The sequence below is a fragment of the Pelobates fuscus genome, chromosome 3 (genome assembly GCF_036172605.1).
Source record: "Pelobates fuscus isolate aPelFus1 chromosome 3, aPelFus1.pri, whole genome shotgun sequence".
NCBI classification, from domain to species: domain Eukaryota; kingdom Metazoa; phylum Chordata; class Amphibia; order Anura; family Pelobatidae; genus Pelobates; species Pelobates fuscus.
Genome location: NC_086319.1, coordinates 399,386,841 through 399,399,314, shown reverse-complemented (window position 1 = coordinate 399,399,314; position 12,474 = coordinate 399,386,841).

Genomic DNA, 12,474 nt, shown 5'->3' with positions numbered 1-12,474 from the left:
TTTCTCTATGGCGGCGTAACTTACTTCCCTGGATAAGGGAAACTAAGGGATGTTCCCCACCATCTTCAAGTAAGCTACGGGATGTTCCCCACTATCTTCTTCAACCTGGCTCAATACGGCTCCTAATCTAAACATTGAAGCATCTGTGTAAAAAATAAATCACTTCGATGGATTGGGAGCGGCCAGTGCAGGACTATTAACAAGGGCCTGCTTGACCTGTTGGAATGCCTGTTCACACTCTGGGGCCCATACTACTTGGCGGGACAGGTTCTTCTTGGTAAGGTCAATGAGGGGTTTGACCAAGGAACTGTAGTTCAGGACGAATTTGTGGACCAGCCATCCCTGGGAATGCTAACACCTGTGTTTTAGTACCGGGGGTTGGCCACTGGGCTACTGTCTCGACATTGGTGGGTTCAGGTTTCTGTTTCCCACACCCCACATACCCAAGTACGTCCCAAGTACTGAACTTCGACCATCCCAATATGACATATTGTAACGTTCACGAGGGAACACTAACATGCAGACAGGACAGGGTAGAGAGAATTGCAATACCGATCCTCAGAATGAACGGGTTATGCAAAAAGGGATAGTCAAAACACGAGCCGAGGTTAAAGGAAACAGAGAGATGGAATAACGAGAGACAAAGCCAAACATCAGTAACCAGGAAATCCAAATAAGTACAATGCTCAATCCAAACATTGAAGCATCTGTGTAAAAATAAATCACTTTGATGGATTGGGAGCGGCCAGTACAGGACTATTAACAAGGGTCTGCTTGACCTAGTGCAATGCCTGTTCACACTCTGGGGCCCGTACTACTTGGCGGGGCAGGTTCTTCTTGGTAAGGTCAATGAGGGGTTTGACCAAGGAACTGAAGTTCAGGACGAATTTGCGGACCAGCCATCCCTGGGAATGCTAACACCTGTGTTTTGGTACCGGGGGTTGACCACTGGGCTACTGTCTCGACATTGGCGGGTTCGGGTTTCTGTTTCTCACACCCCACCCGGTGTCCCAAGTACTGAACTTCAACCATCCCAATATGACATATTGTAACGTTCACGAGGGAACACTAACACGCAGACAGGACAGAGTAGAGAGAATTGCAATACCGATCCTTAGAATGAACGGGTTATGCAAAAAGGGATAGTCAAAACACGAGCCGAGGTCAAAGGAAACAGAGAGATGGAATAACGAGAGACAAAGCCAAACATCAGTAACCAGGAAATCCAAATAAGTGCAATGCTCAATCCAAACATTGAAGCATCTGTGTAAAAATAAATCACTTTGATGGATTGGGAGCGGCCAGTACAGGACTATTAACAAGGGTCTGCTTGACCTAGTGCAATGCCTGTTCACACTCTGGGGCCCATACTACTTGGCGGGGCAGGTTCTTCTTGGTAAGGTCAATGAGGGGTTTGACCAAGGAACTGTAGTTCAGGACGAATTTGCGGACCAGCCATCCCTGGGAATGCTAACACCTGTGTTTTGGTACCGAGGGTTGACCACTGGGCTACTGTCTCGACATTGGCGGGTTCGGGTTTCTGTTTCTCACACCCCACCCGGTGTCCCAAGTACTGAACTTCAACCATCCCAATATGACATATTGTAACGTTCATGAGGGAACACTAACACGCAGACAGGACAGAGTAGAGAGAATTGCAATACCGATCCTTAGAATGAACGGGTTATGCAAAAAGGGATAGTCAAAACACGAGCCGAGGTCAAAGGAAACAGAGAGATGGAATAATGAGAGACAAAGCCAAACATCAGTAACCAGGAAATCCAAATAAGTGCAATGGTAAACCAAAGACCACAACAGGGCACTGAGGAAAGGGAGAGGTTAGCTTATTCACACAGTGATGACCTCAGAGACAACAAGGGAGGGAAGAAACTCGTCCCATGTGTTGTGGTTAACACTAATTGGAGGTTAGCCAATCAGACACACCCTGTGTGCTGTGTCACATGACCGGGTGCATCACACATATAAGGAAGCTGCTCTGGAGCGTGCAGCATCAGACACACTGCCAGTCTGGAGATAGGGACCAGATGACGCCGCTCAATGTAATGAGGTAAGCAAGGTCGCTGCAAGCGCCGTGGGGGCCGGGGCCTGACACATTTGCTTGGTTACAGCCCCTATGTGTCTCAAATGATCTTCCGAATTTTTGCTAAAAATCGCGATGTCCTCCAAGTATGCACATGCATAATCTTGGAAGCCATAGAGCAGCCGGTCCACTATATGTTGGGGCATTTTTCATACTGAATGGCATGACCTTGAATTGGTACAGGCCGAACAGGGAATTCAGGACCTAGGGGAATTTGCCAGTAGCCCTTACATAGATGGATGGTCGTAAGTTATTGACCTCTGGCCATCCGATCCAAGAGTTCATCTAGCCTGGGCACGGGGTAAGTGTTGGATACTGTTTTGTCATTAAGTCTCCGTTAGTCCACACAGAAGTGGGTCGTGCCTTCCTGCTTCAGTGCCAAAACTACCCAAGGAATATCAGACACTTCAATGACCCCGAGATGGAGACTTTCCTGTGTCTCCTGTATCATGTGTTCCCTGACAGCCTCAGGGATCCTGTATGGGGTCTGTCTGATTTGTGGTTGTTTCGGATGGTGTGGATGTTTTGAATAAATATACATTTCTGGAAGTGTCTACTCTGTGCATAGCCATCGAAGTGTATCCGGGTATGTTTGAAAATGTGGCTCCCTTCGTGGCTAGCAATTGCCGTACCTAAATACACTCTTGGGGACCTAGTCTCTCCCCTAACTGCACCACATCTAGAGTATCATCTAGAGTATCTTGTTTATCATCCTCCCCTAGAAGGTTTGGTAAGGGAAGTCAGAGGCGGGCGCACATATTGCGGCAACTATCTCCGTCTTCTCATAATAGGGTTTGAGCATGTTCACGTGGAGCATGCGTCTCCCCACACTACCAGAGCAAAGTCACACCTTTGTTCCACCACTCAGTACGAGCCCTGCCAGGCGGCTTGGAGCTTGTCATGGCGAACAGGTTTTAAAATCAAAACCTTGTGGTCAATCTGAAAGCTCCAGCCCCTGGCACCTCTGTTATACCATCAGTGCTGGCATGTCTGGGCCACCTGGAGGTTAGTATGCACCTTCTGAGTCAATTCTTCAATAACTCCAGCACACAGGGTATAACAGGGGTACCGGGTACCATCTAACTCACCGTCCGAACAGTAGTTCGAATGGGGAGAATCCTGTAGATTTCTACCAATACTTTAACATCAAAAATGGATTCTATCTTGAAGTGCTTACATATTGCTCTGTATTGGTCAAGACGTGTACTAAGACTTTTATGTTGTTTTCGGATGGGGAGCATGTTTGAATAAATATACATTTTTGGCTGCAAGACACTCTGATTCGATTGTTAGAACACTGGTTTGTGACAAACAAACATCTCAAGAAAAGCTAATTTCCTACATTTAATGGTGGAGAATGCAGATTTAAGTCTGAATTATTACTGACTGAATATCTAAAGATTCTGCTACAAGAAGAAGATTACAAGAAGATCAAATTGTTCCCTAAAAAAAAGTTTTAGTACCCGGCTTGAAACAGAAGAAACATATGTGACTGAAACGGCATGATGCCATTCCAAGGATCCTTTCTTTAAACATCCAGACTTACTATGCAAAGGCAGAGGTGAGCAGGAGAAAAATTGTTTGAACATGGTTGCTATGCCCAGTACTAGAGGAAGAATTTGAAGCTAATTAATTGAGAAATCCGAGTCCTTTTTATCCATGATTACTTATGAAGAAATAATCCATGATGACGTGCAATTATGGAAATTACATTTGCGGAGGATTCTCAAAGAATATCTACATACTCCAAAAAGTATTCTTCCATCTGATAATGCGCAAATCTGTGGAAACCGAAATACTTCAAGGGGATGTGTCTTTTGTTACACGTCTGTAAAAAGTTGCTCATACGTATATTGTTTTTGTTAAACAAATTGTATTAACTGTTTAGTTAATTATGGATTTGCAGTAAAAGACTGCTGCCAAATGTAACAGAGATCTGTCTGTAAAAAGGTTAATCCTGAAAATACTTGAGATAATTGTGTATTGAAATGGTTAGACACATTAATTGGTATTGAGCAAAGCAATGTGTTTAAAAAGGAAAGTCAAAAAGTTACATTACTGTCAAACGGCTTTCTGGAAACTAATGATTCTTTGAATAAATTGTGTTAACTTAAAAAGACCTGTAATTGTTATGCTTATAATACATAGAAAATAAAAAAGGAATGTGTTGTAAAAACAATTGAAAAATATGTTTAAGTGTTGTTGCAAAGTCTAGTTATTTCCCCTTAGAAAAACTGAAAACTCCTCAAAAGTTGTTAAAAGAAGGGAAATCGCCCCCCCCCATGCCTCTCTTTTGATAGTGCATTGGATGCAACGTTAGTTGAAACAAAAATGCAGATAGACTCTCGGCAGTTGTTGAAAGGATTTAGTCATGTCAAAGAAATGAAGATGTTAACATAATGAAAGAAATGCTTAAGAATAGTGATGTCGCGAACATGAAATTTTCCGTTCGCGAACGGCGAACGCGAACTTCCGCAAATGTCCGCGAACAGGCGAACCCGGCGAACCGCCATAGACTTCAATAGCAGGCGAATTTTAAAGCACACAGGGACACAATAGTGGCCACAATAGTGATGGGCCCCCACCCACCTGAGCGGTGGGTGGGGGCCCTAAACACAAAAGGGGGGGACCTAATGTCCTCCCCCCCGGCCCCCACCCCTGAGCGGCAGGTGGGGGCCCTAAATACCAATAGGGGAGGACCTATTGTCCTCCCCCCTGGCCCCCACCCTTGAGCGGTGGGTGGGGGCCCTAAATACCAATAGGGGTGGACCTAATGTCCTCCCGCCCGGCCCCCACCCCTGAACAGCGGGTGGGGGCCCTAAATACCAATAGGGGTGGGAACCTATTGTCCTCCTCTCGGCCCCCACCCCTGAGCGGCGGGTGGCCGCCCTAAATACCAATAGGGGGGACCTAATGTCCTCCCCCCTGGCACCCACCCCTGAACGGCGGGTGGGGGCCCTAAATACCAATAGGGGGGGACCTATTGTCCTCCCCCTGGCCCCCACCCCTGAGCGGCGGGTGGGGGCCCTAAAAAAAATGTCCTTCCCCAGGTGACTAGGGGTCCCCAAACCCATAGTCACCCCCTCCCCCACCAAAAAAAATTATCCCCCTACCTACCCCCCTCACCCTAAAAATAATGAGGGGGGGACATTTAACTAAGAACCTGTAAAAAAAGTAATAACTTACCATTCAATGTTTTCTTTCTTCTAAAATCTTCTTTTTTCAGGCCCAAAAAAGGCCAAATAAATATCCATAATAACCGACGCAATAAAAAAAAAAAAAAATAATCCATCTTCACCCGGCGAGGGCTCCGCGCAGACTGAGCTCTGCAGGGCGGGGGAAGGCTTATAAAGCCTTGACCCGCCCTGCAATTAGGCTCAGAGCACTCTGATTGGTGGGTTTAAGCCATCCAATCAGAATGCTCTGACAGGTAAATGAAGAGACTGACAGGTAAGTCTCTACATTTACCTGTGACAGCACTCTGATTGGTTGGTTTGAAATCCCCCAATCAGAGTGCTCTGTGTCATTTTACACAGCGTGGGAAAGTTCTTTGGAATTTTCCCACGCATGTTAATTTGACTCATAACTCTCTGATTGGTTACTTAATCCACCAATCAGAGTGTTATGAGTCAAATTAACATGCGTGGGAAAATTCCAAAGAACTTTCCCACGCTGTGTAAAATGACACAGAGCACTCTGATTGGTGGATTTCAAACCAACCAATCAGAGTGCTGTGACAGGTAAATGTAGAGACTTACCTGTCAGTCTCTTCATTTACCTGTCAGAGCATTCTGATTGGATGGCTTAAACCCACCAATCAGAGTGCTCTGAGCCTAATTTCAGGGCAGGGCAAGGCTTTATAAGCCTTCCCCCGCCCTGCAGAGCTCAGTCTGCACGGAGCCCTCGCCGGGTGAAGATGGATTATTTTTTTTTTGCGCTCGTTTTTTATTTTATTTATTTTTTATTGCGTCGGTTATTATGGATATTTATTTGGCCTTTTTTGGGGCTGAAAAAAGAAGATTTTAGAAGAAAGAAAACATCGAATGGTAAGTTATTTATTTTTTTACAGGTTCTTAGTTAAATGTCCCCCCCTCATTATTTTTAGGGTGAGGTGGGGTAGGTAGGGGGATCTTTTTTTTGGGGGGGGGGGTGACTAGGGGTTTGGGGACCCCTAGTCACCTGGGGGGGACGGACATTTTTTTAGGGCCCCCACCCGCCGCTCAGGGGTGGGGGCCAGGGGGGGAGGACAATAGGTCCCCCCTATTGGTATTTAGGGCCCCCACCTCAGGGGTGGGGGCCAGGGGGAGGACAATAGGTCCCCCCCTATTGGTATTTAGGGCCCACACCCGCCGCTCAGGGGTGGGGGTCCATTGGGAGGACAATAGGTCCCCCCTATTGGTATTTAGGGCCCCCACCCGCCGCTCATGGGTGGGGGCCGGGGGGAGGACAATAGTTCCCCCCCTATTGGTATTTAGGGCCCCCACCCACCGCTCAGGGGTGGGGGCCGGAGGGAGGACAATAGGCCCCCCCTATTGGTAATTAGGGCCCCCACCCGCCACTCAGGGGTGGGGGCTGGGGGGAGGACAATAGGTCCCCCATATTGGTATTTAGGGCCCCCACCCACTGCTCAGGGGTGGGGGGCCAGGGGGAGGACAATAGGTCCCCCCTATCGGTATTTAGGGCCCCCACCCGCCGCTCAGGGGTGGGGGCCGGGGGGGAGGACAATAGGTCCCTCCATTGGTATTTAGGGCCCCCACCCGCCGCTCAGGGGTTGGGACCGGGGGAGGACAATAGGTCCCCCCCTATTGGTATTTAGGGCCCCCACCCGCCGCTCAGGGGTGGGGACCGGGGGGAGGACAATAGGTCCCCCCTATTGGTATTTAGGGCCCCCACCCGCCGCTCAGGGGTGGGGGCTGGGGGGGAGGACAATAGGCCCCCCTATTGCTATTTAGGGCCCCCACCCGCCGCTCAGGGGTGGGGGCCAGGGGGGAGGACATTAAGTCCCACCCCAATTTGTGTTTAGGGCCCCCACCCACCGCTCAGGGGTGTGGGCCAGGGCGGAGGACAATAGGTCCTCCCCCCTTTTTCTACTTTAGGGCCCCCACCCGCTTAGGGCTGCTCACTGTTTAATAGACGTGCCCTTACTCGCGGTATTGCGAGTAGTGGCACAATTTACTAATACGAAGTAATTTTTACTTAGTATTAGTAAATTTGTCTGAAAGACCACAAAAAAATAATTAAAAAAAAAAAATGAATGCAGCTTCAGAATTAATTTAAATTGTATGCTGTCTAGGAGGTGGGAGGGTCTGGGAGGGAGGGTCTGCTGCTGATTGGCTGGAATGTGTCTCCTGACTGTGAGGTACAGGGTCAAAGTTTACTCAATGATGACGAATAGGGGGCGGACCGAACATTGCATATATTGGCCATCCGTGGCGAATGCGAACACGCGATGTTCGCCAGGAACTATTCGCCAGCGAACCGTTTGGGACATCACTACTTAAGAATCGGACATCTGTTAGACAAAACCCATAAAACCATGTCTCACATGTCTAAGAATTAGACTTAATTGTTACTAATTTTGAAAAATTGCAAAGACAGATTGCTAATCTGGGGAAAGCTACAGATATTTTGTGGATAAATCAGAAAGATTTGGATTTTATTTTAAAAGTAGAAGTTGATAATGAAATGGTGCAAAGGTTAAGTTGTGAAAAAAGGGCAGGAGAGAAGAAAAGACATAGAAAAAGAATTTGGGAAATTGTACAAGGAAGGGGTCAGATGTACTCTAAATTAGCCAAATTGATTAATAATTTGACTGAACATGATGAGTAGAGAGGACCTTTTTACAATATTATTGTTTTTGAAGGTGAAATTAATCAATAAAAGACAATTTGATAATGTGGTAGCCACTAGATGTCGTTTGATCTGGCTACCAGCCTCATTAAGTGAATGGGTTAAAAATTAACTCATTGATGTGTTGGAGAATTGTCACATCATGCCATGTTCTACGGAGATGTCTGGCTTTGGCTTCTGGTATCCAGTACTCTTTTTACATTTCTTGTTTAGTTTTTCTTGTTTTTTCTGGTTTTCTAGTCTATGTCTGGTTTTCTTTATGCTGGGTTTTTCTGGGTTCATTCCTGTAATGCGTCCCTGGAATTCCAGTGTCCAGGCTTCCTTTAATTGTTCGTTTTATGTTGCCACACCCGTTTGTTTCAGTCTGGACCTGCAGCAGTGTTTCAAGTCTCTGCCCTTTCTTGCAGGTAAGTGCTATTGTGGTTTAGTATGGTTCTTTTAGCGAACATTAGGCAGTGTAGGACCTGCCGAATATGGGGTACATTGGTGTTGTGGCAGGCTTAGGCAATGTATGATCATATAATGTAACTATATCCCCATATTTTTCATATATAGTGCTTAGTTATGTCTCCTCTTGTTTTGCCTATTTTATCTTGTCTTGTTTTATTTTGTAATCCCAGTCCATGTACAGTCCTGTCCTGTCCTGCCCCTGTTTAGTCAATGGTTCCCTCATGTCTTGTGTACATGTTCTGGGTTTAGCTTCCTATCCTCCTCTGGTTCTGGGTTCTACTAGTTCTGTCTTGTTTTCATGTTTGGTCACTATCCTAGCCTTGCCTTGTTTCTGTACTGGATACATGTCTGCTGCAGATCCTCCCTATTCAGCTCATGGGTGGTCTGCTTACTTTCAAGCTTCAAGTTCCAGGGATCCGCTGTAGCTGCATCAGGGCTCTGGTATGTGGCCGCACAAACGCTGGTGCTCAACACCAGAGGGCGTGTGGTTGCCCTGAACCAGGCCCTGATAGTCCACTTCCATGCTGAAGACTCCCACTTATCATCAGGCAAACTGGGTCCTGGTCCTCGATCCGCCACCCGGACAGTGTCTGGGTCCCGGGCATCGGACCGCCACCCCTGACAGATGGCTATAGGCACTTGGAGTTTGTGGAGTGTCCCTTGCAGCTTTCCTGTCCTGCTTTTGTTCCTGTCTGGTCGGCATGCAAGAGTTCCTGTATCTGGACCAGTCTGCTGGAGATGGCTTCCTTATTTTTTTTCGTGGAGAAGGTTGATCTGCTAAGTTGTACGGTGGTCACTTCAGGTGTTTTCTTGTGATGCTTGGTTCCTGTTTCGTGGCAGTGCTCCTATTCTGGAGTGGATCTTGGTCCTGGCTGGTGGTTCCTTTGCAGGAGACTTTTCCAAAGGAAGTAAAGTAGTTTGGAATGGCATTGTGAGCCGCAAACTACTTTCCTGCTGTGTCGGGGAATCCTTGTCTCCGGTAAGTCTTGAGGACTTAGTTGCTGGATCCTCGCTTCTTTCCTGGTCTCTGCCTAAAAACTGCTTGTCGTGCCCAGAGGTCGCTCCTTAAGAGGGGAGTTATGTCACATCATGCCATGTTCTGCGGAGATGTCTGGCTTTGGCTTCTGGTATCCAGTACTCTTTTTACATTTCTTGTTTAGTTTTTCTGGTTTTCTATTCTATGCCTGGTTTTCTTTATGCTGGGTTTTTCTGGGTTCATTCCTGTAATGCGTCCCTGGAATTCCCAGTGTCCAGGTTTCCTTTAAATGTTTGTTTTATGTTGCCACACCCGTTTGTTTTCCATTTTCCTTTTGTTTCAGTCTGGACCTGCAGCAGTGTTTCACTCTCTGCCCTTTCTTGCAGGTAAGGGCTATTGTGGTTTAGTATGGTTCTTTTAGCGAACATTAGGCAGTGTAGGACCTGCTGAATATGGGGTACATTGACGTTGTGGCAGGCTTATGCAATGTATGATCATATAATGTAACTATATCCCCATATTTTTCAAATATAGTGCTTAGTTATGTCTCCTCTTGTTTTGCCTATTTTATCTTGTCTTGTTTTATTTTGTAATCCCAGTCCATGTACAGTCCTGTCCTGTCCTGCCCCTGTTTAGTCAATGGTTCCCTCATGTCTTGTGTACATGTTCTGGGTTTAGCTTCCTATCCTCCTCTGGTTCTATTAGTTCTGTCTTGTTTTCATGTTTGGTGACTATCCTAGCCTTGCCTTGTTTCTGTACTGGATACATGTCTGCTGCAGAGCCTCCCTATTCAGCTCATGGGTGGTCTGCTTACTTTCAAGCTTCAAGTTCCTGCTGTAGCTGCATCAGGGTTCTGGTATGTGGCCACACAAACGCTGGTGCTCAACCCCAGAGGGCGTGTGGTTGCCCTGAACCAGGCCCTGATAATCCACTTCCATGCTGAAGACTCACAACTTCTCATCAGGCACTCAGGGGTCCCAGTTTTCGTACCTCCACCCGTGACAAGAATAAGGCAAGTGAAAAGCCCAGAGTTGAATTAGAGGAATTGTTTCCAAATAATACACAGAGATTGCTAATGGTGGTACAGCATGCAACTAGTATTCAATTATCTACTCTTAATTAATTTAAAATGGAGAAAAATGATGAAATACGTGTTTGTGCTAATTTAAGGAATAAGGCATGGGATTTGATTACAGAAACAAAACCGTCTGCTATGTCTAAAGAATAACATAGGCAGAGTGTTAGTGAATTTGTCTCTACAATATCAGGGTTATCAAATTAGATAAATTAAGAGATTTTAATGCACCAACAGTTGATTTTGCTTCTATGGAAATTATGAAATCCATGCATTTGTTAAAAAGGAAAAACACTGTAACAACTAAAATTTTGCACATTACACACTTTTCTCTAGGGATACTTCAGCAGGGCTGGCCCCTATTAAAAATATGTCTAGTGAAGAAGGTAGAAGGAGATATAAGGTTATTAATTAAAATGGTAGTTTTAGAGGGAGGTCTATTTATTTATTTATTTATTATTTCCATTTATATAGCGCCAACAGATTCCGTAGCGCTTTACAATATTATGAGAGGGGGATTTAACTATAAATAGGACAATTACAAATAAACTTACAGGAACAATAGATTGAAGAGGACCCTGCTCAAACGAGCTTACATTCTATAGGAGGTGGGGTGTAAAACACATTAGGACAGGAATTTACAATCAAATAAGGTGGGCTGCCCTTTAGGAGAGGGCAAGAGACAGGTATGTGAGGTAAGGGTTAGTCTTGGAGGCCATAAGCTTTCCTAAAGAGATGGGTTTTAAGGCACTTCTTAAAAGATGCAAGACTAGGGGAGAGTCTGATGGCGGTAGGCAGGCTATTCCATAGGAAGGGAGCCGCCCGTGAGAAGTCCTGCAAGCGCGAGTTGGCCGTACGAGTGCGGACAACGGACAGGAGGTGGTCACGGGCAGAACGGAGAGACCGAGAAGGGACATACCTATGGATCTGTGAGGAGATATAAGAGGGGCTAGAGTTGTTCAGTGCTTTATAGGTGTGAGTTAGTACCTTGAATTGACTCCTATAGCATACAGGAAGCCAATGTAAGGACTGGCAGAGGGGTGAGGTGTGAGAGAAACGACTAGAGAGGAAAATCAATCTAGCAGCAGCATTCATTATGGACTGTAAAGGTGCAGTACGGCTATTGGGAAGACCAATCAGGAGAGGGTTACAATAATCCATGCGGGAAATTACTAGAGCATGGACAAGCTCCTTGGTAGTATCTGGTGCAAGAAAGGGGCGGATGCGGGCTATGTTTTTAAGATGGAATCTACAGGATTTGGCAACATGCTGGATGTGAGGCTCAAAGGTGAGACCAGAGTCAAGTATGACGCCAAGACAGCGCGCTTGCAAGGATGGACTGATGTTGGTACCACAAACTTGGAGGGAGAGCGAAAGAGGAGGATCAGTATTAGGAGGAGGAAAGACAAGGAGCTCAGTTTTTGAGAGATTGAGTTTCAGAAAGCGGGATGACATCCAGTCAGAGATGGAAGAAAGGCAAGCAGTGACATGTTGCAGGACGGCAGGGGAGAGGTCCGGGGAGGAGAGATATAGCTGGGTGTCATCAGCGTACAGGTGGTAGTGAAATCCAAAAGAGGTGATAAGTTTGCCAAGAGAGGCAGTATAAAGAGAAAATAGAAGGGGACCAAGGACGGAGCCTTGGGGAACTCCAACCGAGACAGGGCAAGGGGAGGAGGTATCATTAGAAAAGGAGACACTGAATGAGCATTGGGAGAGATAAGAGGAAAACCATGAGAGGACAGAGTCACAGAGACCAAGCGATTGAAGAGTTTGAAGAAGGAGAGCATGATCAACGGTGTCAAAGGCCGCTGAGAGGTCAAGAAGAATTAGTATGGAGTAGTGGCCTTTGTATTTAGCTGCGATTAGGTCGTTAGTAACTTTGATAAGGGCAGTCTCTGTAGAGTGGAGAGGGCGGAAGCCAGATTGAAGGGGGTCAAGGAGAGAGTTGGAATTGAGGAAATGAGACACACGGGTAAAGACAAGTCTTTCCAGAAGCTTTGAGGAAAAAGGGAGCAGGGATAT